The following is a 26,430-nucleotide window of genomic DNA, read 5'->3' as shown; positions in this document are numbered from 1 at the left end:
CCTTGAGTTTATGGGTGTTGCTCAGTAACAAATGGAGTAAGCAGCCTATCTCAGCACAACTGAGTCAATTTGCTACATAAGGGAAAATACTGCTGCGTTTAGTTATTCAATACTTCAGGTTTTTAATGTAGGCTAACTGAAAACCGGTCTTTAAAGCAGGAGTCAAAATATTGCAGTTGGTCAGAGAGAATTTCTCAAAGACCAGGAAGTAAGTGGCTTATTCTTTAATGCCTGTATCTGTCAGATGTGATACTTCAGTCACTGCAACCCTATCGGAGCTACAGACAACAGAGCAGTGAAGCATAGAAACCATGTGAGTGGCTCTGTGTGTATGCGTGTGTGTATGTGCGCTCACATATATTTGTATTTGCACATGCCCGTATTTTATTGTTTGTCACCACATGGCTTTCTCAGTGTCATGCCTTGCAGTGTGTGTGTGCACATGTTATTGAATAGTAGTCTGCAAGTGTCCATATCAATGGATCAAACATCAGATACTGGTAACTGATACAATACTATACTATACACAGAGCCGAGATTGTGAGCAAGGCGATATTGCTTTACTGTTTTAATTCATGGGTTACATGTTTCATCAATACTGCTACCTCAGGCTGAATGGCGGGAGCAGTTTTGCTTTTTAAATGTCTCCTGTAGTACAGCAGAAATTAAATGAAGAAAAACAACAGTCAGACACACTGAGGTTCTCTTTACTTTACTGATACACCATTTTAAGTTCAAGAATAAGCAGAAATATTATGTGAAACATCAATATGATCTGCCACAAAAATTACACATACAATCTACTAATATTATTATTATTATTATTATTATTATTATTATTATTATTATTATTATTAATAATAATAATACATCTTCAATCTATCATCTTTATAATTTTTCAAATAAGGAAAGAAGAAAATGGATTTGATTTAGCTTTTTCTATTTTCCTTTAGTCACCATGGGGACTTTGATTACACTGCAATACAAACAGCTGTGACCTTTCTGGCATTCCAGGTTCCTGTGAATTAATCATTCAGAGAAGCTTTGGCGATATTTAGATGTAGGAATATTCTCCAGCTAAAGGAGAAATCCTGCCTATCAGTTAGAAAATGCATAAGTGAAACTAGGTATGTGTTCAACAAACCTCTCCATAGTCACAACAGATATGTAAATGATATGTAAATGAACGTTCTATGTATGCATAAACACACTCCAATACAGTATGTACACTCATTCTGGGGTGAGCCAGGGAAGATGGGGCAACCCTATCAGTGTGAGCTGCTTGTAAGCCTACACGAACAAGCTGCCAAATTCCTCTTATTGTGGAGCTATCCCATAAGGCTCCCATTAGACAGGCAACACATGACAGCTGGTCTGATACAATACATTCAGTCAAGGGAGCTTCACCTTGCCACCTGGTGTTTCAGATGTGTGGCAGCTTTGGGAAATGACCGAATGACTGAACCCAAACTGCAGGTGGTGTACAGGGCTGCAGGCTGTATCCTGGGAATTATCGCTTTTATATTAGACTAATGGCAGTGAAGTAATTCCCACAGCAGCACCCTGACGTCTGTCTGTCTAGAGCTGTGGGGTTTCTGAGTTGACTGAATTGGCTCTGGCTTCCTCATGACCATCAGTAACCCATTCAAAGTAAGAGCTTTGGGGGCGAAGGGGAGAAGTTCCATCCTCCTCAGTTTAGTACAGCAGCTAACTGGGGTTCAATATTTAACTGGATCAGGAGAGAAACATATCAATTTACCTTGATTGCTCCTGGTTGACCACATCAATGCATCAGAGCAGTGAGACTACATAGAAATCCTCCAACTGTCAAACCGACAAGCAAAGCAGTAAGTGGAAGTAGTTCAATAAAATAGAAATAAATAACTGTCTGTGGGAAGAGATCTATCACTCCTTTGCATCATGGGCATTAGTGAATTGCAGCAGGATAGAGGGCCTGTCTATGTTGAACAGATTTTAATATGCGTTGTAGGACTGGAAATGTGCTCAACACTGTTATCTGTGAAGCAGAAGGTTCTCCCCAGGGCCCAGCCTTGAATAAATCTTAGATTTTGCCAGGACAGAAAGACATTATTTAAATTACCGCTCTGCACAGCTGAAGTTGGAGGATCTATATACTTGTCGGCTGGGTTTCACAGTTCCTCTTGTGTGTGTGCGTGTGTGCGTGTACTTGGAATGCTTAACTGGATGGGGAAAGGAAGGCAGAACATTGCCCTCATTTTGTGCAACCTCAAACCTAGTTATAATGAGATGCAATTATGGAGCTGTTGGGTATAATGAACTAACAGCCTCTCTAGTTGTGCACACTGGTGTGCTGCTTCATGAGGACGTGTACCTAACTCTGCGTCTGCCCTAATCCTAGCCTCAACCCAACATGATGAACTGCATATTCTGCTTGAAAGTGTCTCTGGGGCTGCTAATCCACTGAATGATTACTATTTCAAGCCATAATGTATAAGTCACAGCGAGGACCACATCCAAATAATGAATTGCCCTTTCCTAAGTGATCACAACTATGGTGGAGACTGCTTGACTGAGCCCTGTTGTCATAAAGCAGTGCTCTCCAACCCTGGTCCAGGAGAGCCCCAACACAGTTAGTCCTATAGGTAACACTAAATCACCATTTTCTAAAGACCGGGCACACTTGTTAGTTGATGGATTAATACAATAAGGCGCTGGTTTAATTATGTGAAATTCGGTAGCTGCAGGGCTGCTCTGGCAGTTGTTCCAATTCTCTGAATTATTGAAATGTACCAAAACACCTGCATAATTTAATCAGAATTAAAGGTTTCCAAGTTTTATTTATAAATTGATCATGCAAATCCTGCTGTATTGGCTGTGCAGGAAGAGTGTTGGAGCCACCCACTGATTTTATAACAACACAGAGCAGCAACCAGTAGGGCTCTGCCTTCTGCTACACATCATGTCCACACTCCTTTGAAGCACAGTATGCATTATGAGCATGATACTGCTGGAGTACATACAGTTCACAGACTCCAGCCCTACTGACACAAAACAATCGCACAAGAGTCTTCAACAACAGCCACAGATATGCAGAGGAAGCACATGAAAGAGCAAAGTACATGGCTTTGCACGCGGTTGTTATGGAAATAGACTTCGAATTGTTCTTCTATCACCGCTGAATTCCATCCCAAGATGTCACCATAACAACTGCCACCTCTGCATTCAAAGACAGCTCTGGGAAACCATACAGTCATTGCTTTTCAAAGTCTGAGAGAGGCCTGAAGGGAGATGTACAACTTAAAATATATATGAGTTTGGACTTGTTAAAATCAACCTTCATTTCACGAGGCACCAAGGGAGTCTTAAAACCCCAAAAGGAATTTTAAAATTCAAATGCAACTTACTGACCTACATTGATAAATCGTTTCAGTCGTTTTCAACTACCTTTGTGAAACCAGTTTGGACTGGAATCCTTTTTTTCAGGATTATTTCTTGAATACAAATTTAGTATTTAAAAATGACTCCACTCTCAATGTAAAATTGGCTATCTGGCAGTTTATTCAAAAACAGGCACTCTGCTGACTAAAACAGGCCATGTTGAGGAATTAGGACATAGGCTAGGTGCCAGGTAAGCACAAAACATCTATTTTTCTAGGACAGCAGGTATCAAGAAAGGCAAAACAAAGACTTATTACATTGGATCTTTCTCCTTAATCGTAGGTAAACATAAAAATGTGCTAGACAAACAGAAATAATGACAATATTTATCCAAATAACAATTTCAAAATCTTCAATAGTACATTGTACCTCCCAAATTCATTATAACTTTTATGTAGGAAAATGTAGTGGTAAAGAATCAAATCCACCATTAACAATTTCAGATTTTTTTAAATTTAGCTGAAATACAATTACAACTGTTTCTAATTATGAATATAATACATTTAAACATGATGTAAATGGATGCAGCATAATTATAAATGTTATTTTAAGTGAAGAGCAGTATTGTAATTTCAACTAACAATACAACTGTAGGTGTAAAATTATTATTTAACATTAATATCCAGGTGCTGTAAGAATACGTAGGCCTAGCTATCAACCATTCATTCATTCTTTCATTTCTCAGTTCAGAATACAGCGCTTGTCATTTAGAGATCAAATAAAACAGCAATAATCTAACCACAAACAGATGGGCAGTCTCACAGTGTGCCACAGAAGTGCTGATGATAATGCTTGTGACAATGGCACTTAGTTGCATTTTCTTACGAGTTCCAATCTCTGGAAATAGCCGAGGCAGTTAGAATACTCTCTCAGATATTATTAAGATAAGAATAATACATCTTTGTGGCTTCTGAAAGAATGGCAAAGGGACAATGGACTACACAACACAGAAAATGTGGTCATGATAACAGACTGTATTTCATGCAATCAAATCCTCTTTTACACGCTGCCAAAGACTGCCAACCAACCAAGAGCAAAGAGCAGGCTGGGGAAGTGTCTTATTATTTGATGGTGGTTGGGGTGGCTGAATTGTGAACAGAGACAGGGAGAAAAAATACTAGACCATTTCTGTTTGTGTCAGCTATTCCATCTGTAATGAAAACAATATTTTTTAAATCTTCCATTATACTAATCTCTCCCTGTCATTTCATAAACATACATTCGGGATTGGAGGATTAAGCAATACTTAAAAATGAAAAACCAAATTAAGCTAAAGTTTATTTACAAAAAGCAATAGAAAATGTGTACAGACATGATAGTGGACTGTAGCAGCACCTGCTTGGTACGTGAATAGTGAAGGTGGGACAGGTAAGAGCATGCCATAAAACTAATTAAAAACATTAAAAAGAAATAGGCTGAAGATAAGTGAGCAGAGCACAGAGACTGGCACAACACAGAGCAAGAGGTTCTGCCCTATCTGGAACTCCTGATTAAACTGTCGACAGCACATTTTCATTTGCCTGAAGGTCTCAACTGAATGCTTTGTATAATCCTCTAAACCCTATTAAATATTTAACTGGAACCTGACAACCCACCCCACCCCCGACCCACCCTTTCCCCACAGATTCTCTTCAAAGGTTGCAGAAGATGCAGCTGCCGAGCAAAATCTACTACGTCTTTAGATTTAAGAGAAATCATAGTTTGTTCTGAGGATACTAATGAACAAATTCGGAGAAAGTCAAAGTGGGGAACTCCGTAAAGGACTGGGTGCCTTCTCAAGACACAGACACAATTTTGCTGTAACTCCATTGACCATTTCTCCAACCCACATTTTATTGATTAAAATAGCTGCCAACAAACTATCACATTTAGGAGTGGTCATCTTGAGGAGCAGCTACAGTACAATATTACCAGGAAATGTTGAAAGTATTGCCCCAATGAGAATTAATGACCAGTTGGCTTTCACTGTTTTTTATTTGATCCTGTGTTTAAATTAGGCAGACTCAGCAGGCATGTTCAAAGATGTATGACTACATTTAAGCTTTCAAGATTCAATATTTGTGCCAAACGATATAACTATATAAAACAACACAATTATCCAATTGACTAATCACCATAAAATACATGGTGTTGATTTGGTATTTGAGAAAAACTACATTTAGCTTTACTAATAATAGTCTGTCCCTCAGAATTTTAAAGAAAACATACCGTTTACATTGGTATATTCTTCGTAGTAGTAAATAAAATAGTAGTTCAATTTTGGTATTGCCTAAATTGAACAAAGAAAACCTGTCATCTTCATACACATCTTTACAAATAAACACACAAACAATGAAATGAAATCAAAATTAAAATTAATAAACACAATTTATTACTACAGTACTATAAAATAGGAAGGTCTATGGTCTCATTAAATATATTTTTTGTATCGTAAAGGAATCAGAAGTGAGGAACTGTATTTCAGATTAGTATCACATACTTGCAAAGTAATGAGAAAACTAGCACATCATATACTGCCTTCAACCAAAGCCAGTTCATTAGTGTCAGCATAAACAATGAAAAGACCAAACCTGGGATTCATCAGCAATATTATGCTAAAAGACAAAACCTAAAGCACAGCTCTGAAAAGAAGGTCTTCCATACCAGAAGGACAGAAGAATTGCAAATGTAATATGCAAATTCACCATGGTGATTCCTTTGCACATTACATTTCACCACAAGACAGTTTATAATATGAAATGTTCTTGCTCAGCGAGAAAGTATCCTTCTACATTATACCCCTAAGAGCATATACGAGTCACCAGTGCCTGCAGCTACAATGTTTTATTGATTAAATTAACCCTGCAAACCCCTGCCTCTGTACCTCAAGCATAATGCAATTTACACAGACAACAAATCCTTGCAGATTTGAATTTTGTAATGTGCTGAATTTTCATGATATGCTCTGGATAAAATAAATTGATTCTCTGTACGTGAAATAGAACAAAATGAATGAGAGACATAGCACCACATTGGTGTTTTGGCTTAGACTGCAACCAACATGATCTGTTCAAGTGACAACAAATAAGGAAGCATGAGTTCTTAGTCAGCTCCTGTCAGAAGTCAAAGTTTCAAAGTGCAACATTCTACAACACAAAACTGCAAAGGAAATGGGGAAATGCAACAACTTTTCATCAGACCTAAACATTAAATACGATTACAGATACTACTAATAATACAAATAATAATTAATTAATTAACTCCTCAGGGCCAGGTTCCACCTGTATGGGGATAATGGGGTTCAATTGAATGACGTAGCAAAGAATAACCTACTGGCGTCAGCACCACATACCCCTAGTGCTGTCCAGGGTGGAAGCAGATCAATACAGAAAAAGGGAAACATGCAACCAGACTATTAATCCAACTAAAATTAACTGGCTATTAAAAGTTCAAGTATTGGTTATTGGTATGCATATGGAGAGGGTACAATTAACAACGACACTGTTTGCTCTCACTGTCAGTTCAGATTGGTTCTCAACATTTTCTTCTACAGTACAGCATTCGGTTACCTGGGATTAATATGTTTAATACATACAAACATACATACATACATACATACATACATACATACATATGGGGGGGGGGGGGGGGGGAGAGGGAAGGAATGGTATAGGTGACAAGTGAGAGGGAAATTGATAAAATACTATTTAAATTAGATGCACATATCTGGCACATAAGAAATCTGAAAGCTAGATCTTTAGTTGTGCGACAAATGGAAAAATGTGATTTCCTGTCAGCAAGCTGCCTTTGAACGCAGAGCTGGAACGAAGCCTCTTATTAAAATTCGATAAAGAAGCATTAAAGCCTGGCTGATAAATTCCAAGCCTGCCCTTAAACCTCTCACCACCACGGGTGGAAGCAGCTCCGTCCCGCTGCAATTCTTGCCATACCATTGCTGTAACAAAGACACTTGCCTGGGCTTAAGCAGCAAAACAGAGATTGTGTGAACCTCACCAATAGAATACATCTTTCCATTACTAAACCCCTCACAATATTTAAAACGATAACTGAATCTTGTTACCTGTATATGCCATATGGAGAGAAGGAGAGATTGGTTTAGGTTTTAAAATTAACTTTATTTCACAAATCCAATAAACAATGATACACTATACTCCTATCCACCAAACCACAAACACTGCAAGACCCCCAAAACCCTCACTATCCCCCACATACCGCCGACCATTACAAGCAAAGATAAAATAACACAGTGCAATCTTACACACAAAATCACACCTGCGACTCAACAAGATCCCAACAAAAGCCTCAAAACCCTCCCAGTTCAAACTCCTCCCCGACCCCTAACTGCTCTCTCCAGTGTATGTCAGGTAGCTGCTGGAGCTGCTGCTGGTGATGAACCTCCACGCAGGCCCTGTACACCATACCCACCACAGTAGATAGAGAAAGCTCAGTAACATTCTCAATCTTCAGGAAGCACCCCTGCACCTCAGTGCTGGGGACACTGTTAACAAGTGGAAATCAGAGTCGGTCTGTGGGACCCTCCTTGGCCTAAGCATCCTTTCCACCAAAACCAGCCCTTCCGTTAGCAAAGTATCAAAGACCTGGTTGAGAAACCGCTCCACTATACAAACCGAGTTAATTCCCAGCTCAGCAGCCAAATCATTGGGCTCTTTCCTTCTAAACCGAAGTCCAACAAGTGCCTGACTTTCACCACGCCTGCCGTTACTAACACACTAGAGAAATGTGACCGCTTCAATAGCCATGTGTGGAAAAAAGGATTCAGAATCAGGGGTTCTTCCAAGTACACCATACAAACTGAACTTACCAGGGTCTCTGCTGACAAATCTGAATAGGCTCCAGGCCTTCAGGAGACTGCTTTAGTATAGAGGCAACTGAATCACCTTAAGGCTATCCAGGTCGATTAGAAAAATACTTTTCCCAAAAACTAACTTCCCCACCTGTTGTAGGAACCCCAGAGCAAGCTGTGCCCAGGGCAGGCCCTCGGAGGAGTACAGCAGCCTCTGCACTGCCTTCAGACGAAAGGCTACTGTCCGACTGGCAATGCCTATCAGATCCTGCCCCCCTTCTTCCAAAGGGAAATAGAGCACACACTGTCTGATCCAGTGCAGCTGGTCCCAAAAATACACATAATTCCCATTATAATTTTTAAAGCAATAATTTAATCTTGTTACCTGTATATGCCAGATAGATAGATAGATAAGAAGAAGATGTTAGATATTAATATAAAACGATGCAGAAATGTTTTGCTGTTGAGGTCCTATACTAGTTTTGTTTCTTATTGCAGTTTCATATTTATCAGCAATAAGCTAAGCTAGACTTTCAAAGCTCCTTTTCTGTTTACACTATTTCTGGCAAAAAAAAGAGGTGAATATAAATAGCCAAATTAGCAATAATACTGATGTGTAACTATAATATGGTCTTCTCTGTAAAACTTTCAGCCAAACAAGGAGATCTGGAAAAACTGCAAGTGATGATAATAATACACCATACCCATTCGTCTGGAACCAGAGAAGAATGGTTTGGATCTTGTGTTGGTAGATAGATTGTAGCTGTTGACAGAGTTGATGGACAAATTAGCAATTTCCACACAGATTTTTGTCCTGTTTAATATGATGTGCTACATCACATATTTTCCAGCTTTTCTCCCTAATTCATGCCGGTTATTCTTCCAATGCATGTCATGTTAGTCATGGTTGCTACCAAGCATTAACATGAAACAACTTGGTGAAATAGTTATCCACAAGTCCCAAGATCTTAGATGACAATTTCAAAACCTTGTGCTGTGTGGTCAGGACTTTTGATATCCTTCACGTAAAGCCGATCTGACACACTGATATGCCAGTGCAGCAAAGCGGACTGGAGTGCAGTGGCTTTAACAGAATGTGGCAATCTCGGCTTTAAAGTGGTGCATATAGGTTTGAAAAATAGGTTTTGAAAATACAATTATTCCATAAAGCAATAAACAATATAACCTGCAAGCTTCTGAACGCCTTGCACAATCCATGTGACCATTATTTATGCTTTCTTTTTTTCTATGCTTTGCATACATTTCCAATAGATTGCAATTTACTGCTGCAGTTACAGTGTTTGCCTTCATTGTTTTCAAGAGAAAAATAATACCAATCTGCTCCTGCAGAATTCGTAACCCGAGAGCTGCTCTGGATATTAAATCTGGCTCCTCTCCTTTGCCTTGCGATTGCCCTATTCTTAGTCGTTTCCATTTCCTCTTTGTAGCATTAATAAGGCAGTCAATGTCAGCACTTGTCTACCAGCCCACACTGCAGAGTGCTGAATTCTGTAATGCTGGTCTTTATTTAACAAATATGGGGAATACAGACATGGATATTTAAACACCACCACAAGTCAAGAAAAGCCATCACAGATTCAGCCTTAACAGACTGTAGAAACTAGTTTTAAACTTTAGGCTTAAATAACTGAAGGACCTTCCACCAATACAATACCAAACTCAGGTTAGAATACCACCTGAGAATTATGATGCAGCCTGGTAAGTCAAAAACAGAACCTTTGTGATCAGCACAAAGTACCACACAATAAAGTAGCCTTCTGCAGACCTATGTCCTCTTCAGGATAACTGACGTGAAAACTTTATTAATACAAACAGACCTGTGGATGTGCTGAGCAAGAACCTGAGCTTTACAACACAGCATTTTGGAAGAGTGCTGATCTGTGGTGATGGGCTGCATACCAATAAGGTGAATCATCCCTAATTTTTTTTATAAAAAAGTTAAAAATTCACCCCTTGGTGTTTGGGTAGGCTACTTATATCAGCTTCATGGAACATGACACTTTTTATTCTAGTGAATGAAGCAGTTGCATTAGCGGTTACCTTAATATCTGAACTACCAAGTGCCTCCTTGCATTGAAATAAGAGCATGTCATCTGGTTTGCTGGCGTCTTCCATATTTTCACCCCAGTATGGGCTGAATTCCTGTTGATGTTACTAAACTATTACTAGGCTACTAGGCTATTTATAGCCTGTTTATTTAATGGCACTTAGTGCTGGTATTATAGTACTGCACTGTATGTTTACACTTCACTTTGAAATGTTCTGTTTAACCTACCAGATGACCTCCCTGTGTGGCACATAGACTCTCCTGGGACACGTTCCAATGCCGTTTTGCTATCCTACACCTCATCAGCAGTGAGGATAAAGAAACTCATCTTTAGATGTACTACTTCACAGCTAACTGAGCATTTGTGTGGTTCGTTAGGTAACCTACACCTGGATAATGCTTGATGCTGCAAAACCCTTCAACAAACTGAACTGTCAATGGTGTCAAGCTTGGTTATTTATTAACACAAAGCAAAGTGCTTTAGGAAAAGTTCATATTGTTGTTATTTTTCTTTCCTTCAAATGAAAAATATATCTCTATGATAATTATCAACTGCTTTTGAATTTCATAATGCAATATTTGTCATGAGTTTAATTATATGTTAACTCCTAGCACATTATTATTTTTTTAATAATCTGAGTTTATAATAAAAAAATAATAATTGACTGTTACTGCTGTCAATGTGTTACTGCAGCAGGTTCAGACAAAAAAGTTGGAAAGGGTTAAAAGATTTGTTTATTTGTACTTCAAGTGGTAAGTGGTAAATATCAGATTTTTATTTTTAAGAATAGACATCTCTATTTAAATGATCATGTGGCCTAATTAACATAACCAAAAAGTGGATTGGACTATGTTATTATTATTATTTCTTGGCAGACGCCCTTATCCAGGGCGACTTACAACATAACTGCAAACAAAGTGCAAAAATACAGAAGTACAAGGCATCAATCATTACAAATTCAACTAGATAAAACATAGCAATTCAAGATAATACATTTTACAAATTCCAATTTACAATTTACACAAGTACAGTAAGAGACTCCCTACATCCTGGATGGTGAAAGCTAAGTGCTGTCAAGATATAGGGTTACAGACGAGGGCTACGGGAAAGGGAGCAAGGAGGAAAACAATCAAGAACGCGAGAAGCATAATAAAGCTGAAGTGCTATCTAGCAGGGATAGAGGACTAATATTACAAGTGCTGTCGGAAGAGATGCGTCTTGAGTAAGTGCCGGAATGAGATCAAGGACTCTGCTGTTTTGACTTCGGTGGGCAGGTCGTTCCACCACTTAGGGGCCAGGGATGAGAAGGAGCGGCTCTGGATGAAGGAGAGTGGAGAGGAGGCAGAGTTAGCCTTCTGGCACTGGAGGAACGCAGTGGTCTGGAGGGGATGTATGGAGAGACGAGTGACTGAAGGTAGCTTGGTGCAGTGTGGTCAAGACAGCGGTAGGTGAGGGTCAAAGTCTTGAACTGAATGCGTGCCGCTATCGGGAGCCAGTGGAGGGAGCGGAGCAGTGGAGTAGCGTGTGCGAATCGTGGCAGAGAGAATACTAGACGAGCTGCAGAGTTCTGGATGAGCTGGAGTGGGTGGGTAGTGGATGCATGCAGGCCAGCCAGGAGGGAGTTGCAGTAGTCCAGGCGGGAGAGGACCAGTGACTGGACGAGTAGCTGAATTGAGTAGTCGGTGAGGAAGGGACGGATCCGGCGTATGTTGCTCAGGAAGAATCTGCAGGTGCACGTTTGCGTGGTGATGTGTTGGGAGTAGGACAGCGCAGGATCGAAGGTGACTCCTAGATTTTTAGCGGAAGAAGGAGAGAGTGTGGTGGATTCCAAGGGGATCAAGATGGGGAGGTCAGCAGAAGGTGAGGAAGAGTGGGGGAAAAAGAGGAGATCTGATTTGGAGAGGTTGAGCTTGAGGTGGTGAGAGTGCATCCAGGCGTAAATGGCAGACAAGCAGGAGGAGATGCGTGAGGGGATGAGAGGGTCAGAAGAGGGAAAAGACAGGAAGATCTGGGCATCATCAGCATAGAAGTGGTAGGAGAAACCATGGGAAGCGATGAGGGGGCCCAGGGAGCGAGTGTAGAGAGAGAACAGGAGCAGGCCCAGGACGGAGCCTTGGGGAACGCCTGTGAGGAGAGGTTGGGGGGTGGATGAGGAGCCTCGCCATGTCACTTGGTAGGACCGGTCACTGAGGTAGGAGGAGAACCAGGTGAGAGCAGTCCCAGAGATCCCAAGGTCAATGAGGCAAGAGAGGAGGATGGAGTGATCAACGGTGTCAAAAGCTGCAGAGAGGTCAAGGAGGATGAGGACTGAGGAGAGGGAGGCCATCCGAGCATGGCTGAGGGAGTCAGTGACTGCCAGGAGAGCCATCTCAGTGGAGTGAGCTGTGCGGAAGCCGGATTGCAGAGGATCAAGGAGTGAGTGTTGGGACAGAAAGTCCAAGAGCTGACGGTGGACCGCCAGCTCAAGAGTCTTGGAGAGGAAGGGAAGTAGGGAGACAGGGCGGTAGTTCTGAGGAGAGGTGGCATCAAGGGTTGGTTTCTTAAGCAGTGGGATGACAGCAGCTTGTTTAAATGCAGAGGGGAAACAGCCAGAGAGGAGTGAGGAGTTGAGGAGATAGGAGATGAAGGGGAGAAGATCAGGAGCGGTTGCTTGGAAGAGACGAGAAGGGAGAGGGTCCAGGTCACACGTTGTGGGTTTGTGACGTAGGAGGAGAGTGGAGACTTCAGCATCTGAGAGAGGTGAGAATGAAGAAAAGGAAACTTGGTCGGTGGGAGGTATCGGTGTGATGGGAGATGAGGGTGGAGTATTGAAGAGCCTGCGGATGTCTGCAATCTTGGAGGAGAAGAAGGAGGCGAAGTCATCAGCAGTAAGAGATGGGGGAGGAGGAGGTGGAGGGGGGGCAAGGAGGGAGGAGAAGGTGGAGAAGAGTTTGCGAGGGTTGTTGATAGTGGATTCGAAGAGAGATTGGAAGTAAGACTTCTTGGCTGAGGTGATGTTTTAGCTTTTTTCCTCTCACCAGAAACCTAAAATACCTTATCTAACAAGGTGTGCATATGACCTATTTATTTAATGAGGAACATAACATTGTCCCCTTCCATCTTGTCATCCCCCAAAAGATTTAAGCCAATGTTGCTGGTATCAATTTAAACAAAGCAGAAAGGGAAGCAATTTCAATTGTACTTTTGACTTCAATAAATTGACCACCAATGATGTTCTCTCAGTGAACACGGATGAAATATGAAACATGATTAGTCAGTCACAATGTAATCTCTACCATAATGTTTTCTAATGCAGCCTGGCATCTTTGCTCCCTATCAGCTAATGAAATCCACAGTTTATGCATAAACAAGTCATGAATAATGACCTACTTCCTCAGTATACAATTAACCATTACCACCATTGAAAGCAGTAACCATTTCCCCCCTTGTTTTAATTGATAAAATTCCTATAGCCTAACTTGACAATTCTTGCAGTTTGCCCAAATGCAGATATTTAAAAGATCAAAGGCACACAATTAGCATACATTTAACTGCAAATTTTATCCTCAAATCAACCTAACATACAATTTCATTTTTTATATTAAACCAGATCTGGCAGTGCCGATTACATTCAACACATCTGTAATTCCAATGGGACACAGCACACAGATCTCACACAGTTCCATACAGCTGGGTATATTAAGTTGTTGATATGTTTAAAAATGAAAGTATGTAATTCCTCTTTTACGTCCACTAAGCAGCTTTTATCAGTTGAAGGTAGACTTTGAAAGCGGTCTTTCACTTGTGCATGGTATTACTACACAGGGGGATTAATGCCCACATTTTGAAAGTACATAAACCTAATATACTGCATCTAAAATACATTGAGGAAACGTCTGATCATCAGTGCCTTTAAATTTAGCATGGCATTACATGCTTTACACTGAATCACCTGAAAACAATCTTAATCAAATTGAATTATGCTCTCTCGCTCGCTCTCTCAATATGAAATAGTAATTTTTCCATGGATAAAACCGGCAACCACCACAAGAAGAGATCAGCTAAAGAGCAGCTGATTTATTTTGTACTGAAGTGATGAAGGCTCCCTGATTATAATCACTGGCTAGAGTCATTACATAGTTGTGGATGGCTTCCTCCCACAACAGCACAGGTGAGGCAACACAAGAAAGAGCAGCATGGACATCATATATATGACTTTAAAAACACTGACTGCCCTAATTATGTACAAACGTCTTTGCAAGGTTCACAGCTTGCAGTGGCAATTGAAATTTTGTGCACTGGGCATTTCTTGTACCCCAGAAGTAAAGCACTAAAAAATAAATAAAATAATAATAATACAGGTTCCCATGCATATACTATACATCTAACATGGATTTCAATGTTTGTCACATGTTAACTATACATCGCTATAGAATATCATCTAGCATATTTCACTACACTTTGGTATGCTCTAAACAGGGTATGGTATAGTAGTATGATTCTATAGTCTATGTTTCAATATTAAAGAATTGTTTTTATAGGCTATGTTAATTATTTAGCTGACAATGGTTTAATCATTTTAGAAAAAAATGAATATATAATGTATATAAAATGTAAATTCGTACCATTACTCTTCTCTAGTGTTGTGCTGGAGAATGATGCATACTAAGCTGTCAAGTCTAATGATGCCATTCTCTTTCAATTCAAGCACTTAAAACAATAGCAGTCAACCATATTTTTTAATGAGTTAATTGATTATAGATGTTAGACCGATCATCAATTCTAAAGGCCGCTGTGGCATTGCCAGCAAGCTCAAATCACAGGTTTCCACAGTTTGTGGTTTGTTAAAAAAGAAAAGCAGCACAGAGAAATTAGCTTCTGCAGGAAGATGTCAGAGCCAGGCTGTATGACAAACAGGAAATCTCATGACATTTGTACGTGCACTTTTCTCAGACTGACGAGGTAACTTTAAGATTAGGTTTGGGGTTAGAAAGTAAATTAACAGGTTTTCTATAATTGAACTTCTGTCTCCTCGACTGGACAGAAAGTGAAATACTTGTACTTACAAGCAGTCTGTGTTTATAGGATTATATATAATTATATATATATATATATATAGCTTCCTGAAAAACACAAAACACTGGTTCAATTTCAACTCCTTGGCTAAGACCTCCCCAAACTTCATTGTAATCAGAGTCTTGAGTCTTGTGTCAGAAACTGAGAAGGTGGAGAAGCTGTCCTATAGCTCAGGTTCTTCATGGCATGCAAGGCAATGCCTGTCTCCATCTCCCTAAAACAGTTGCAACATTTGTCACACGCCAATATCACATTTTCCAACTTAATGGGCACCAATAACAGTATAACTACCATATACAGACTGGAAGTCAATGGGGGGAAAGAAGAGCGGTGTGGATGTGTCATGTTGTAATCAGCTGGAAAAAATGTGACACTTAAACCCTACACTCAAGGGCTGCATTCTAGTGGGACAGCATGTGACTGCTAGTGACAGGACTGAAGTGTATGGAAGGTGCCATTAATCTACAAAGGAGGCTACAAAGGATCAGTGCGGTTCTTCATCTGTATCACTGTAAAAAGCACTACAGAAGTGAGACCAGTTCTGTGCGTTATGCCACAGCCATTTAAGAGAGACAGACAAGGGTAATTTAAAATCAGTCATAAGTTAATGTCAGCTGTTAACTGCATTGAAGCTCCGAATAATATGAATAAAAGTCACTTTGCAATGAGACGCTGATGAATGTTTTCATTAGACATCAACTTATGATGTACAGGAAATGTGCAGCAGCTGTTTGGGGGGGAAAATGGGAAAACAAAATCTGTGTTTGATGTTGGTGTAATGAAACTGCATGCAATTCAATTATGAACAAAAAGCATATTAAAACTATATTTGACAGGGAGCTAATTTGAATAAACTCTTGCAAACATGAAAACATGAAAACATGAAACATGGCAGGCATACAAACAAAAACAAATGACAAATACATTAACCTGACCCACATTTAATGGAGTAAATTTAATCAGAATTGGTTGCATACAAGTACTGAAGTCAGAAGAAGGGCCAGGTAGTGTCTACTCTACATAAGTATCACATGAAATACAAAAAGGTGTAAGGCTACTGAGCAATATAGTATATAAATACATAAATAAATACATAATAAATACACATATATAAATACAAACTGCTTCTATTGCTTTATTAGTATTAAAATTATGCGTGGTTTGGTGCCGTATAGCATTACTCTGAGGAGGCAGCAAACTCCCCGAGAACAAACATTTATCTCAGTACTTCGCAAAGAGAACCAGAAGCAAACTGAATGAGACCACTTCAAGTGGCATTTTCATATTTTAATATGTTCTTATGACTACAAGTTGAGCTCCAGAATGTGGTAAAGCAAACAGGCCACACATAATCCTTATAATAATGAGAACATTGAGTGGTTACTGTTAATAATCTTATTTAATGGAATACTGCTCAGCAGGCTCTTAATATGTCAGAGGCAGTTTCAGTGTCAGGTATTTATGATGTGTACATAAGCTGACACCAGGTTCTGGAAAAGTAATCTGCTGATTGACTTTAAGCAAATCTGCATAGACAGACATTGAGTTGAAACACTTAAGTAAGGTGGCAGTAAATATATGCTTGTGCTTTTTTTGCTTTTATGACACACTGTACTCTTGTACTGCAGCACACATAACCTGACATGGATCAAATTGCTTCCCAACAGGTGTTCTATTTCTATCCCTGTGGTTTTCAGAGTTAGCTTTAATGACCTTGGCAGATTTTAGGATAAAGTTAAGCTGAGCGTTGAGAGATTCATTAAACATGATCAAAAATTATACGGTAAGTACCCAATTATCGTTAAACACTCAAACTGTTATTCTGCTGCCAGACTACTTATAACAGCTTCTCTACAAACATCCTCTGTATCTCTTGATGGCAAAAGCCCAGTGTGTATGTATCTCCTTGCTCCGGTATTCCATAATAAAATCTTTATCAAACCATAATTAAGTGAATTGGGCCACATGCTGCTGCCATTTATGATTTACTGTGGAAGTGCTTGATCAAAAGAAACATTTGGTGCTATTTTTAAGGAAAAGAAAAAAGTAAAAACCTCTTTGTGTGATATCTGGGACACCTTAGTTTTATAACACATGAGCTGGATTACTGAGGACTGTGCTGTCTTGAACCAGCTATAATTTGCAAGTCAATGTTTCAGTGCCCTTTAATTTGTTATTCTTTATTTCAATACAGATAGTGTCATAAACCCTACAAGAACTTACGCCAGATGTGATATCAACTGGTAAGTCTTTTCGGTCACACATCTGCCACTGCTCAGAGTAGAGGGGGTTTGTGATGTGTGGGATCATTCCATCTCTCTCTCATTTGCTGTTTCAGTTGGGATACTGCAAACAGCATCTCATTCTACATGTTTTGTGGATTATCAGAGGAGATCAGAAATGGACATTTAAAAGGAAGCATAGTCTGAAGACAGAGCTATGATAAAACCCTGATACACAGTAGAGAAAGAGAACCAGTAACTACCAATTGCTCCTGCTATGAAAGCAGTTCCCTATACCACCCCTCTCACATATCACCTGATTTTTCTTTTGAAACATTTTCACACCCCTGTACTTTTGTTGCTCTCTTTAGTATTCCTTTGATAATGCTAGCCCTGCTTACTGCCAGTTTACTGTATTAACACTGCTCAGTATTGAAAACACTTAAGTGTCACCCTTTTCTTTTCTTTTCTTGGTGTTGCTTTTGTAATTATACCAGGACACAGCAGGAAAGAAAAAGTCTTGTTCAAGATTAGAAGATTGGAAGCAGATTACACCATGTGTGTAATTATATATTATTCATCTTATATGTCTATGCCTAAATCTTTTTACCATTAATGTTTCTTTCAAGAGAAACTGCCTAATGTACAAAAACATTTTACAGCCGACACTGTCAAATAAAGTTTCTTACATTGCAAAGAATTGCTAGAAATTATACAGGTGATTCAGCTCAGATATTTTCACAACCATAAGCACATGCCTGGGCACTTGTTGGCTTTTCCTGGACTCTGCTTGGACTCTGAAAGTGCTCAGATTACATTCCTCTGAAAAAAACATAACCCTGTTTAGACATTAAATAGGTTAACCTTTTGATATATATGTCACAGATAATAAGTTCCATTACTGTTCACAGTGAAACTGGCTGGCTGGCTGGCTGGCTATATGCAAAATTAAAATTAAGTTGTGTTTTCTTTTGGCCACCTGATATCATTTGGGTATCTTAAGCTAGGCTATGAAGCTTTTAGCTCTGGAGTGATAAACATCACCAATGGTATTTGGATGAGTTTCCTGTTCCATGCAGCAAGTTCTTTCCAGTTTGTGTTTCTACAGTTTGTGTTTTTGAGACATTTCCTTTTCTTTGCTTTTGTATTTACAGCTGCCCTTTCTCAAATGGCTCCATGGTTCAGCAGAAATTACATGATATAAAAAATACATTGATTTTGTCATTTTTACAAGCCAGTAGAGAAGTTGTATAAACAAGCAAAGCCCTTCTTTAACGTGTTTAAAAATAGATTTTCACTCATATGAGACCAGTATGATACCTCGTGTACATATGAGAGTACATGCAAGGCAGTGTTTTAGTGCTTAATTGACAAACACAGGTATTTTGTTAGGATTTAATAAAGGGTCATCAATCAAAGAACAAAAATAATTGAGAAATCACAATGTCGCAATTCTCAAGAGCAAGAGATTACGATGTTTACTGGGATTCAAGCTAGGTGTACAGAAGTAACCATCCACTTATTATGTCACCACCAGCATGTTTTGAAAGCCTTCAGGGTTGGGGGAGACTTCCAGTCATTCCCAAAAAGCAAAATGGTGATGCGTTCCTCAGCATTTTACAGCTGCTTAATAAAACATGCCTTTCTCCCATTATACACCATTTTATTAGAGGAATAGTAGGATGTCCCACTCTAATGTGTGCCCCAGTAAGCTAATCAAGGGAAAAGCCCCTAGACTACTTTACATTAATAATTAAAGAAAGTTTGGGTGAAAAACTACTCAATCTATTAATTATGATTATTATTATTATTATTATTATTATTATTATTATTATAACCATGACAAATGTTTGGATTCTATAATGGTAATTATGTAGGGTGTGTGTTTTAGTTCTATGTTTTTCACATCAGTAGCACTTTATGATTAAAATCTATGTAGAGATAAATGTTCTTAACAAAATGATCATAGAAGTAATATACACTACCGGTCAAAAGTTTTAGAACACCCCAATTTTTCCAGTTTTTTGCAATGGTACAAACGGTAAGCGGTAAACTGCCAGAGGTTAAAAAAAAAAAAAGTTTAGGTTACCAAAAACAGAAAAATAATGTACTTTTACTACACCCTCTGCGCAGCTGTGCAGCTATGTTATGCACAGCTCCTGTGCATAGAAGTTAAACTGTATTCCTACAATGTGCACATCATATTCTCTTGGCTACCAGCACGTTTCATTCTCAAACACATCCGATTTACAGTTTCCATGTCGCCCTGCTGTCATTCACAGCCCGGGAGGTAAAAGTGCAGTCTGCTCCGGTGGGGGGTCTCATTCAGACGGTCACAGATCACTGTTTCAATCGGATTTCTTTGCAAATAGGCTCGTTGTGTTTAGAACAACCTAATTATTAATTCAGTATATATTTAGTTATTTGATGTTCTACCAAACACAGAGAAGTTCAGATCCAATTATGTAAAATCATTGTGTATTAGTACACTGTAAACAGAGTTTTCCATCTTGACATTTTGAGCTCTCTACGGGTGTGTTGCCTCTACCAAAACGTGGATGATCTTGTTTTGATCAGTAGACTGTCTAGTTCCAGAATATGTCATAATTGTCAATATTTTCTGAGATTTTGTATTCCTATTTCAGAATGTGTTAGAAAGCAATACAACAGTGAAGAGTACACATGGGATGAAAAAGAAGCACATGGATTTGGTGCCCTTTTAAGGGGTTACATTTTGTTAAGCAAAATGATTCCATGATTTCTTTCTTATCTTCAATTGAGACATTAAACTGCATACATTTTAATAAAAACTGGAAAAATGTAGATGTTCTAAAACATTTGACCGGTAGTGTGTATATATGTATATGTATATATTACTCACAAGGCTGCCTAGGAGAGGGGGAGTGATGCAAAATCTTAAGTTAAGGATTCAAATAAATAAATAGTTTCCAGACAGATTTTGGTCAATTCAAATAGCTTCCTTAGCTTACATTTGAACAACAATATCACCCAAGTGTAATAACAAAGCCAAGTTTGTTCAGTCCTTATCCATCATCTGCTATGATTGTTCCATATTGTATGGTTGTATTCAGTCCCTTAAAAAAAAGCTACACGTCAGTGCTTGAACTTTGAGATCCTGACCATGGCAAAAGGCACTATATAGGTTGACAACATTGTGGTTGTTATTGAAAATGTAAGCTACAGGAAAAGTTGGAGAGGCCACATTCTAGCAGAAACATGTTTTTTTAAGAAATACATTTAAGCCAAACAACACTGAAGCCAAGGAATGTTTATAAGGAATGCAACCTGCTATCTTACCTGAAGTTTGAATAATTTTAAAAAGTCCATAACGCTACAGTGGTAAGTGTTCTTCCTGTTAAGTCAGATGAGGCATGTGAAGTCCTGAGCCATTATTTATGCAGTGTTACCTCACTTCCAAAATAAACCCACAACAACACACCACCACTCCAACCAACAACATCCTCTCACTCCCCGTTTTCATGACTGCTAGGTTTTCATGGGGGAACTCCATTTTCCTCAATTAGACGAGCAGGCAAATGATTGCTGTATAATATTATGCTTATTTTGTTATTTCATGAAACATAACTGCATTCATAATCTTCATGTTTCATCTAGTTGTTCTGAGAGGAACTTTTTAAAAGAACACTATGAGAATGAGAGTAAATATTATTATTATTAATCACAGTATCACATTTTTTCTGTTCAGGAAATACAGTATAATCTCATATAATACAACATTTTGTGTAAAAGCTAACAGAAAGGAACAATTCAGGAAACAATTCTGCAGTAAAATAGATGTTAAAAATAATACATTGTCAATCAAATAACAGACTTGTATTCTAGATTTCCTGAGTTAAATAACATCAAACCTTTAACCCCATCTGCTATTAAAAAGTCAAATTTATACTGTGATGCACATTTTATTCTATTAAAGAACTGGAATGCCTGTAAAGGTTATCAAAATAAGGAGAAAAAAAAACTGTTAAACCTTAAAATAATTTAATTTAATATTGAAACTTCAGTGAAAGCCTCAGGAAGTGTAATAAGCTGAGAGAACTAACTGACAGAGGTTTTCCCCTCTTGAAATAACAAACTATCTGCTGCCAAAGTCACCTGCAGGAAGGTACGTCTTTATCAGTTTGCTGGGGCATCTCAAGCTGAAGTCTGCATATAGAATAGTAGACTGGGAGAGTAACAAAAAAAAAATGCAAGAAGCATTTGAAACTTCTAACTTGCATAAAAGTACAAGGACAGAACAGCAGTCTCAGCAACTGGCTCACATATTTCCACCCAAGATACATTCATCACAGCCCTCTCACTGTTGTGTTTGGTTTGCTTTCCCCCCCCCCCACAGCTTTTTGTTCAACACCAGTGCATGTATGTAGACTCCTGTAATATTTCATATGTTGCTGCAGTAGTTCAGCAGGTTCAACTGAAATCAAGATGACAATGGTACACAATATAGAGGTACTGATGTGAAAACCCAGGACACCTCCTTAAGTAAAGGAGTATTTCTGATTAAAAAGGCCCTGTGGCACTAGGGGGTATAATGTTGGAGTCTTTGCTCTGCTAACCTAGGACAGGGATTTACAGCTTGTGTTTATATCCTCAAAACTTTATAATTTTCACGGGCCAAAAATAAATAAAGCTCAAGGAGTTCAGAGAGTTTTAAATTGCCCTCTGCCATCTCCAAGTGGAACTTTTATGAGCTTTCAGACGAGTGTAGAGATATAGCTAGATGATTCTGAAGGTTGTTCCAAGGACAAGGTAGCAAAGTAATGGAAAGCTTTTTATGAAGGACTGAAGAGATTGCAACCTATGCTTATCAGATGGGCTTTATACTGATGACAAGTCCCACAGATGTGATGGGCAAATTTTGGTTTATCATTTTAACAATACAAATCCTGTTTCTCTCCCCTTGCATTTTACCCCACTTTTGTTCCAAAGCTGGGATTTTAAATATGACTGCATGACTGAATAATTCAAAATATAATGCACTGACAGCTGTGTAAAGGAAAATAAGCTTTTTTAATGTAGAGCTGAATCGTTTATCAAACATAATTAGCACAACCCATTATTGTAATTATTAGGCATTATGCTTCAATGTCTAGATTGGTTATCTTGGAAACCTGAAAACAACTAAGACTTTGCCAAGTATATAACTCTACTGTCTACAGTTTGTGTGTGTGTTGTTCAGAAAGATGTTAGAACTCATCTTAAACTACCATTCACAGGAAATGGAAAACAATTAAACAAAAACAGGATTGTAACCTAAGAAAACTAGTATTTTTTTATATACTTTCCACTCATAGCTGAATGTAAATAAAAGAACAATAAGAGTACACTGACAGTCATGCTTTGCCACGGAGATGCTCAGAGTTTCTTTCTGTAGTGACTGCTTTTTCCACAAGACTCTTAGAGGGAGTAAATGGAAACGTCACTTATCGACAGGTGTAGGTGGAGAAACAAACCTTGCAATACTAACAAAAAGCAACAAGAGCAACCCCTAATTTACAGTGTCTTCGATGCAGACTGGAATACCTATGGCATGATGCTAAATGGGAAAATAATAAAAGCAATACTTTGGGAGAACGGTTCCTCAATAAAAATCAGTCATGGCTTTTCTAAAAAAAAAAACATAAATGAAAAAGAGGAAGTGTGTTGATTTTGTTTGCCTACCCAGTTCCGGGTAACTTTACTAGAGACTCCAGTTCTCCAGTTTTCCAGCATATAGGCTACCTGATGTAGCTAGCTTGTTAATGTGTTGTAAGTCCTTGATAGATACTCTATGCTTTACAAGTGAATAATGCATGGTTCAGTTAAATCCCTAATCTTTTTATCTTGTTTTTTGCACTCCCATGTGAATCAGACCAGGTCCTCAATCAATAAAGTTTAGCCTAGAGCTAAAACACAAGATTTTGGGAGATTCAATTGAGGGGTTTCAATTGGAAGGAACATAACCAGTGCCCAATAATGTCCCTCCAGAGAGAGCAGCGTCAAAGGCCTGGATCTACAAAGAAAATATCCAGCAACATCAAGATCAACTTGAAAAATGGCATGTTACTAGGTTCTGGATTCAAATGTCAAAACCTGCACATTACCGGTTGAATTATGTGAATATAAATGCTACAAAGAGTAGAAAATAAATAAAGAAGCAGTGGTCAATGAGATCCTCTGCTCTGTGAAAGTCTGATTGGCTTTTCACTGTCTTCACAAGGCTCTCAGCCCAGGCAGAACAGTATTCTAATTATGTCATGTTTGCACATTTAATCCATTTGTCACCCAAAAGCGATAATGCGTTTATCTCAAAGGTCATATTCTGCTGTTAAGGTTGAGAATACAGCAGTCTGCTTGCATCACACAATGGGAGCCAATAATTTGAGTGCTTTAAAGAAATTATATGTTGATTATATGTTTATAAGTTACATGTTTATAACATATATTATATGTTTTAACAAGGCCATTTTAAGAAATTATTTTTGTAATCCTCTATTAGCTATGAATACTGGACAACCTTTCCCAGCTATAGGGTTATAGTGAGGACCAAGCATCACATTGTTCAGAAGAAATTATTTAGCACAGTATAATGGTCTGCATGACAAGGGCCTGTTAACAAACTCTCTCAAAGCTAGTGGGATACAAGACAGGCAAATTGATAAAGTCGTAAAGTTATTTTTATGTTGGGGCAACAAATCAACACGGTCATACTAGCTAAAACCTACTAAATTCAAGAGCTGACACAGAACCAAAACATCTGTATACAGTGACCATAATAGTCACTGATTTTGTGGGTTTGTCACACGTGGTTTCATTTTGCTTCTGATGCACAAAGGTCACGGTTTTTACAAGATGATCTTTTGCATATAAAAGATAAAATCTACTTAATAAACTATTAACATGAAATTGAGAAGATTTGAAGAACAAATTCCCCATGAAATTGAGAAGATTTGAAGAACAAATTCCCCAATTGCTTGAATTAAATTTAATCCAGATGAATGTCAACTAACATTCAACTAAAGATTATGAACAGACTGCAATACAGTGAGCTCATCTGGCTCCTGGGTTTCTACTCACCAAAGGTCAATATGTCAGTATAATTAATCCTAAATCAAACCAGAACAACTTGGCAATCAGAACCTTACCTAGGATTACAAAAGCTCAGGTATATTATTATTATTATTATTATTATTATTATTATTATTATTATTATTATCATTATTATTATTATTATTATCATTATTACCGTTTACTGAATCAGATTTCTGTATGTATAGTAATTAGGGCTGTCAATCGATTAAAATATTTAATCGTGATTAATCGCACGATTGTCATTAGTTAACTCGTGATTAATCGCAATTTAATCGCACATTTGTATCTGTTCTAAATGTACCTTAAATTAATACTTTTCAAGTTTTTAATACACTAATCAACATGGGCATGGACAAATATGGATGCTTTATGCAAATATGTTATTATTAGTGAAACCATACTCAACATAGAGCATGAAGACTAGACAAAGGTCATAGATGTTTTTCAAAGAACACGTTCATGTCTATTAGACACATGAAAAAAAATAACAGAAATACCAGGTTCCCATTGCTTGTCTTTCTTTGCACTGAGCAATTTACTTACACAAGCCTGTTTACATTTAGTTATTTAGCCACCCATTTAGTTATCGCTGTGGTGAGTCTATTGCTTGTAGAGTTGTCCATCCGTCTCTGCTGCAAACTATCTAGTGTGGTCTGCCTTTGGCGAGGGGGAGGAGAGCTCTCTGCATCAGTTGTATGCTTCGCCATCAAGTGATATTTTAAACTCGACGTGCTGCGTTGATAAATTAAGTCACATCGACAATCAATGCAGACAACTTCAGACATCGTTTTGTATATGAATTTTCCGTTCAGAAGACCTTTTTCTTTCTCCATTTCTTTTTGCTGCTACATCCTTTCCTGGCTCGCTTTTATGGCTCGCTATGGCTGCATCTCCATTTCTCCAACTACGGGCTAGGCTATGGATCAAAATGCGCGCTGCATTAATCGCGCATTAATAAAACTAGTGCCATTAAAATGAATTTGCGTTAATGCGTTATTAATGTGTTAATTTTGACAGCCCTAATGGTAATGCACTCTATTACTGTATGAAGTCCTGCAAATCATGCCAAAGGCTTTGCATCTCAAGCTGTTAAGAGACTGCAAGATATTTCTGAACCTCTTCCAGAAGACATTGCCTGTGCCCATAATGAATGTTGACTTGCCTGCAGTTTTATTTTTACTTTTGTGCTGTCAGTGTGCTTCCCTAATTCACAGGACACCTGTCCAGCAGGCTAGGAAGGTGTCATTTCAAGCCAAGTCGAACTCAGAATGAAAAAAACTAATGTCAAATGCAGCTGCAGTTCAAAGTATTCACCCGCATCATTGGAAACAATGTGATGATTCCAGTGGACAGACCTGAGTTAAGACGGGGTGTGTACACTGTGAACTCCATGTGTTTCTACAGGGGGTGGCAGTCAAAGATGTGTACTTATTATACTTATCTATATGTATAGGCTGTTTAACAGCATCTTCACAGAATCACAGAATAAAATACTGAACTACAACTGTAGATAGTCAGGGGTTAAAAGGGGGCATCGTGACTGCTGCTCCATAGATGACCTCACTTCATCTCAGCATCCCCACTGGACTCCTTAATAACACAGCACTTTCAACCACATTGACTTGAACTGATAAGCCATATATCCCTGACCACACCCCTTTCAATACTGAGCCAAATGGCCAGGCTGGCAACTTACATTTAGCATGGAATTGACTTGCAATTTAAAGAGGAAATGTTACAGTGTATGCAG

The 26,430-nt window shown here is 38.6% G+C and overlaps 1 protein-coding gene and 1 long non-coding RNA gene across 3 annotated transcripts in view; one reads left to right on the top strand and one right to left on the bottom strand.

The window, feature by feature from the left end:
* Positions 1–26,430, bottom strand: part of mtus2a (microtubule associated tumor suppressor candidate 2a) — a 194,484-nt gene that overhangs the window by 147,967 nt on the left and 20,087 nt on the right. The window lies entirely within an intron of this gene.
* On the top strand, positions 52–23,588 carry LOC136747357 (uncharacterized). The gene is made up of 3 exons (XR_010816478.1): positions 52–313; positions 17,543–17,591; positions 23,461–23,588. It is a non-coding gene; the product is annotated as an uncharacterized LOC136747357 (long non-coding RNA).

This window comes from Amia ocellicauda, chromosome 3, assembly GCF_036373705.1.
Source record: "Amia ocellicauda isolate fAmiCal2 chromosome 3, fAmiCal2.hap1, whole genome shotgun sequence".
Classification (NCBI taxonomy): Eukaryota; Metazoa; Chordata; class Actinopteri; order Amiiformes; family Amiidae; genus Amia; species Amia ocellicauda.
The sequence above is the reverse complement of the archived record's forward strand: the minus strand, read 5'-3'. Positions and strand labels throughout refer to the sequence as shown.